Raw genomic sequence first — 6,990 nt, 5'->3', positions numbered from 1 at the left:
TATTCTGCCCACGGGAGAAGATCCACCCAGTCATCTTGGGAAGACGAGACAAACAGTCGGATAAAGGCCTCCAAGTCTTGATTCACCCGTTCTGTCTGGCCGTTGGTCTGGGGATGAAAGGCAGTGGAAAACTTGAGTTTGACCTGTACCGCGGCACAGAGAGCTCTCCAGAACTTTGCAACGAACTGTACTCCGCGGTCGGATACAATCTCTTTGGGCAGTCCGTGAAGTTTAAAAATGGTTGAGATAAATAGCTGAGCCAGTACTGGAGCAGAGGGGAGACCTTTTAGTGGGACGAAATGGACCATTTTAGAGAATCGGTCAACCACTACCCAGATTGCAGTATGACCTTTTGAGGGAGGTAGTTCGCAAATGAAGTCCATTGACAGATGGGTCCATGGTTCTGTGGGAATGGTTAGAGGGCGGAGAGGACCAGCGGGAGTTGTTCTTAGCACCTTATGCTGAGCACATTTTACACAAGAGGCGACGAAGTTGGTTACATCGTGGCGGATGGTTGGCCACCAATAAGAACGTGACAGGAACATCAAGGTCTTTTGTGCTCCTGCGTGCCCTGCGAAGCGGGAAGAGTGTGCCCATGACAATATTTTCTTGCGGAGTTCGGGGGGAACGAACGTTTTACCTGGAGGAGGAGATGGCTGTACGGTTACTTGGGCGAGGACCACCGGATCGAGGATTGGACGAGGAGGTGTCTCTAGGTCAGAGGTCGTCTCAAAGGAGCGGGATAGAGCGTCCACCTTAGTATTCGTGGTTCCAGGTCGGAATTTAATTTGGAAATCAAAGCGTTCAAAGAACATGGCCCAACGGGCTTGGCGGGCAGTAAGGCACTGAGCTTGTTTGAGAAAGGACAGATTTTTGTGGTCTGAATACACGGTGATCTTATGCCGCGCCCCCTCCAGAAGGTAGAGCCACTCCTCTAACGCAGTTTTGACTGCAAGCAACTCCTGTTCCCCGATGGGGTAATTCCTCTCTGCCGGGAGGAATTTTTTGGAGAGGAAGGCACAAGGGTGTAATTCTTGATCCTCACCTTTTTGTGACAAGATGGCCCCGATCCCTTCCGAGGATGCGTCCACCTCGAGAATGAAGGGCTTGTCGAGGTCTGGTTGGAGGAGGATTGGTGCTGTCATGAATGCTCTCTTTAACTGCTGGAAGGCAGAGGATGCTTCTGGCGACCATCGGCTTGGATCAGCTCCCTTGCAAGTGAGAGCAGTGAGGGGAGCAGCGATAGTAGAGAAGTTCCGGATAAATCGCCGGTAATAGTTTGAGAACCCTAGGAATCTCTGAATTCCTTTGAGTGTTGTGGGGGCTGCCCAGTCTTGGATGGCTCTCACCTTCTCTGGGTCCATCTCTATCCCAGTGGCGGAGAGAATGTGACCCAAGAATGGAATGGACGTGACCTCAAAAACGCACTTCTCCAACTTGCAGAACAGTTGATTTTGGCGAAGACGTCGTAGGACTTCGGACACTGTCTGTCTGTGAAGTTGAAGATTTGGAGAGAAGATGAGTATATCGTCTAGATAGACTACGATGGAGTGGTACAGCAAGTCCCGAAAGATATCATTTACAAACTGTTGGAAAACGGCGGGGGCGTTACAAAGGCCGAAGGGCATCACCAGGTATTCATAGTGACCGTTGCGCGTATTAAAAGCCATCTTCCACTCGTCACCTGGACGGATCCGGATCAAATTGTAGGCCCCTCGCAGGTCCAATTTAGTAAAGATTACTGCCCCTCTGATCTTGTCGAATAGTTCTGCGATAAGGGGTAAGGGATAGCGGTTTTTAATGGTGATGTCGTTCAGGCCCCTATAGTCGATACATGGCCAAAGACCGCCATCCTTCTTTTTCACAAAGAAAAACCCGGCCCCGGCCGGAGAAGTAGATGGTCGAATGAAACCTTTGTTTAAGTTCTCTTGAATGTACGAGGACATGGCCTCAGTCTCGGGTAGCGACAGGGGATAGATGCGGCCACGAGGAGGGAATTTCTCGGCCACCAGCTCTATCGGGCAGTCCCAAGGACGGTGAGGAGGCAGGGTGTCGGCACCACCTTTACTGAAGACATCTGTAAATGAACGATATGGTGCGGGTATCGACAAGGGTGGAACTGAAGAGGATGAAGGACAGTTACCCTCACTTTGTGGATGGGTCTGGTAGACCGGAAGGATCTGAGGAATGCAAGTAGACTGGCAATCTGTTCCCCAGGCCTTGACCTCCATATTGGTCCAATCGATGTGTGGGTTATGTTTGGAGAGCCAGGGAAGGCCCAGGACCATTTGGTGTGAGGACTGTGGAAGAATGAAGAATTCGAGGGTCTCTTGATGTAGAGCTCCTATGAGCAGTGTCACCGGGGTGGTCTGATGGGTGATTTGTTCACTACGAATTCGACTCCCATCCACTGCAGTGAGGACCAGCGAGTGATCCAGGGGTTGTACAGGCAGGGCATGTTGGGTGACAAATGAGGAAGAAAGGAAGTTTCCCGCTGCTCCAGAGTCCAATAGGGCCTGAACTCTTTTTCTCCCTTGGGGACACACAAGGGTAACCGGAATGGTGGAATCAGAAGAGGGAGATGGAAGCAAGACTCCTAATCGGACCTCCCTCGGGGAGATTAGGAGCGGTCGTTTCCCGGCCGCAGCGGGCAGGAAGCCAATAAGTGAGCTGAGGAACCACAGTACATGCACAGATTCTCTCACCGTCTTCGGGACTTCTCTTCGAGAGAAAGACGGGAGCGGTTGATTTGCATGGGCTCATCTGTTGACACCACAGGAGGCGGGGTTGGTTTGGAAGCTGGTGCGACATTGGAAGGGAATCGAGGGCGAAGGCGATCAGAGCGATTCCTCTCAAGTTGGCGTTCTTGGAGTCGCAGATCGACCTTGTTACATAATGAAATGAGTTCAGCCAGGGTGGAAGGAGAATCGCGAGTTGCTAACTCGTCCTTGATGCGCCCGGCTAGGCCGTTCCAGAAGGCAGAAACGAGAGCCTCTTCGTTCCATCTGAGTTCGGAAGCCAGGGTTTGAAATTGTACGACATATTGTCCCACTGGGCGACTGCCCTGACGAATCCTTAGGATCTCCGTGGCTGCGGAGGACACTCTGCCAGGCTCGTCGAAGATGCGACGGAAGGAGGCCACAAATTCTTCATAGTTGTTGAGGATGGGATCCGCACGCTCCCAAAGGGGGGACACCCACTCCAGGGCTGGACCCGCCAGTAGGGACACGATGTAAGCCACCCGAGTCTTGGGAGAGGGGAAATTGGAAGGCTGGAGGGTAAAATGGACGTCACATTGATTCAGGAATCCTCGACACCCCCTCGGGGACCCGTCATATTTACTGGGGGTTGATAGCTGTAGATGGTGAGGAGCAGCTGGCCCAGGAGGAGCAGCAGAGGTCGAAGCTCCGGAGGTTGGTGCTGCCGAAACTGGGGGAGCCGCCTGAGGTGGTGACAAGGTCTGGAGAAATTGAGCCACTTGACGCTGGGTAGCCTCTACCTGTTCCAAGCGAGCCATGATGCCTTGAAGAACATCCGTCATGGAGGCCTGTGCTTCACCCGATTCCATCGGGTCAGTGCAAACTGTCACGGCTAAAGGGCTGGATGGAGTCGTGTGGTGCACAGAAGCCGGAGACGGACCAGGAGGAGTAGGATTGAAACGTGCAGGTTTAATAACAGATTTCATAAATGATAAACTTCACTCAAATACTTCTTTAAGTGACAGTTGGGATAAATTAAATAGAGTCCAGCACAATATTAATAACGAGCAGGTAAATCTGGAAACGTGTACTTGGTTAGCCAGAGTACATAGAGGAAGATCCGGAAAGAGGTTGATTTGATGACAGAAGAAATGGATCCGGATGACTGAAAGATGATGGAATGAATGAGTTGTATGAAGGAGGGCAGCGGAATGCTGTGCAGGGTAATTCCGGGACACAAGCAGGAACAAGCACTAGGTAGGACTTGCAGCATTGGTGTCAGGAGAAAACTTCCTTGTAGCAAGATGCAGGGAGCAAGGCACCAGAGTCAGGAGAGAAAGAGCCAGGATCCGGGAATCAGCTAGGAGTTGTGAATGACTCCAAAGACTCATTGCACTGACACTGAACAGCCTAGGCAGATCCCTTATATCCCCAGGGGACGGCTGCCATTGGCTGTCAGCGCAGGATGAGGAGGGAACCTCCACTCTGGGCCAATCTGTCTCCTGCCCTCAACCAAGATGGCGACACCGGCCTCCCAGCACCACTATCTGCAAAGACACCGCTACCCGACGCTCCCCTGCTGCCATCCCTACCCAGAGCTGCCGCTACCCGCACACCGCAGACCGGAACCTGCACACGCTAGCCGGCGGTGGGCGCGGACGGGTGAGTACTGTACCCGCCGCGCTCCGTCGCTGCTACGTGTGACAGGGAAGACATAAGGGTGGAGTTCATTTTCGGGACCGTTTGGCCCTGATAGGGTCCTTGCCACGTGCAGCAGCTCCACGGCCACGTTGGAATGGTGGGGCAGGTGGAGCAGATGCTGTGGAAGGGGGGGATGGTATTCCCCTTTTGCCAGCAGGGAGTGCTGGTGTAGGGAATGCACCAGAAACGGCTGACAATAGGGCCCTATTGGTGGTAAGTAGCTCCGCCACAAGCTCGTTATGGCGGAGGAGGAGGTCATTTTGGCGCTGGGCTTGCTCTGCCAACACCTGCAGGCTGCCAGTTATGGACTGCTGGGTGGCAGCGATGGTCTGCTGGGTGCTGGCAATACCCTGCATGACCTCCTCGGTCCTACGCAGCCACTCTGATGCTAAGTCTCCCTGCTGGCAAATCTGCCCAAGTATCTGCACCCACCTGTCCAAATCCTGTGTGGCCATTGGCTGCTGCTGCTGCACATGGCTGGCACGTGTGGCAGGTGGCACTGACTCCTCTGCCTCCTCAAGAGTATCACTACCGCACGTTGGAGATGATGCTGAAAGAGAAACTTACAATTACAACACATTCCTATAAAATTAGTACAAACTACTTATGCCATGCAAACAAATTACCTTCTAAATCAGCCACAAACACTTCCACTGGGGCCTGACTATCCATGTTGCTCACCCCCCGGACCTCCTCAATAGCAATGCATGGCAGAGCCAACTCCTCCAGGGGGGTGAGCTTCAGGCGGCCTGGCATGAGGCCAGCCCCAGAGGTGTGGCTGTGGGTCCAACGTGCGGTCATTTTCTTCTTGAGGTTGGTTTTGAAGTCATGCCACCTGCAACCAAAGTTTAAATATTATTACATTTACCAAATCCATCTAATATCTAATAAAAACATTAATGGTCTTGTTCTGCTCAAATGTAACACACTTGAACTTGCCTCTTTTTCACGTGCTCCGTCTCACGAACTTGTGGAGCTACCGCATTAATCTCCACAGTTATGTCCTCCCAAATCTTCCATCTCCTTGTGTGTGTCAACCTGTCCTGTGTCAACTCTATCCAATCCCGTGTACGGGGTACCAGTATGGCAAGCTCCTGCGCTTCAAGTGCTTGGTTCCTCTGTTGGCCTCTTTCGGCCACGCCCACGGCCACGGCTACCAGTCGTTGTACTTGAAGTGCTGGCCAGGCTACTCTCTTGTGAAGCCACCTGCTGTGTTCCCAATGATTCTGCTGAGGCAGAAGATGGCCCAGCTGTAGGTTGGGCAGATGTAGATTGGCCAGCTGTAGATGGGCCAGCTGCCTGCTCACCTCCCAATGGCTGGTCTCTGGTGAATGTAAAGGTTAAGTGGCAGACACCAAGAGGTATCTGTCACTTTAAGAAGCGCGGTCCTGCTCAGTAATTAAATGTCCATACGTTTGTAATGAAAAAGTATAAATCAATTTATTAAAACAATATAATATATAATAATAATAATATTATTTTCCCCCAAAACACAATTCATGAATTGCAATCACACAAAACAAATAGACAAAGACATACAACATACAACATATAGTATAAAAGCTGGATAATAGCTGGGATTGGCCGATTGGTTCAGTCACTGGATGAATGAGGCTTTATGCAGAATATATCTAGAGGCAATTTTAGAATTTTAAGTATAGTTACCAGTCCTGTACATTTAGTTCCAAGGCAATGCGCTGATAGTAGTGGTATTTAACCCTCAGGTCAGTCTCTCCATCCGAATTAAGAGATTAATCCGGAATTACTGCAATGGGGACCTTTCTTGCTGGACCAGCCAGCTAGGTGGTTAAAGGTATTTGTAATCCACATATACTCGCGCTGAACAGGAACACTGCACATATACGACCAGCGGTGGGTATGGGCTCAAAAACGCGTTTCTCCGCCTGTCACTGGAGTCGGCGGCTTCCTCAGTCTGAGGAAGCCGCCGACTCCAGTGACAGGCGGAGAAACGCGTTTTTGAGCCCATACCCACCGCTGGTTGTATATGTGCAGTGTTCCTGTTCAGCGCGAGTATATGTGGATTACAAATATATTATATTATAATAATAAATAGATTTATACTTTTTCATTACAAACGTATGGACATTTAATTACTGAGCAGGACCGCGCTTCTTAAAGTGACAGATACCTCTTGGTGTCTGCCACTTAACCTTTACATTGTCTCTTCAAAAGGGATCAGCACTCCCTGTGTAAGAAGCAGCGATACCCCTGCACAGCTAACTGAGAATATTTCTATACATTGTTTTCTTTTGCCGATAGTATTGTGGAGAAAATTGTCCTTTAAATTCTTTCTGTAAATACAGATCTAGCACGACTAGCGCTACAGAGTGGCCCTAGGGTCACTAACTCTCTTTTGGTCTCTGGTGAGGGCCACATTGGAGGTGATAGAGTCCAGCCGAGCTAGGAGGCGCTGATGCTCCTGTTCTCCCTCTGATTGTGAACCAGACATGTTTGCAGCACAAAGTTGTATTTTGTGCACACCTATATATACACATTGATGTAATAGGCGTACATCAGCCCCACCCTGCATTCTGTGCGGCAGCGTACTGTACGGCGACGTACACCGTGG

This window comes from Crinia signifera, chromosome 4 (assembly GCF_055691185.1).
Source record: "Crinia signifera chromosome 4, ASM5569118v1, whole genome shotgun sequence".
Taxonomy (NCBI): Eukaryota; Metazoa; Chordata; class Amphibia; order Anura; family Myobatrachidae; genus Crinia; species Crinia signifera.
Note: the sequence above shows the minus strand (reverse complement) of the source record.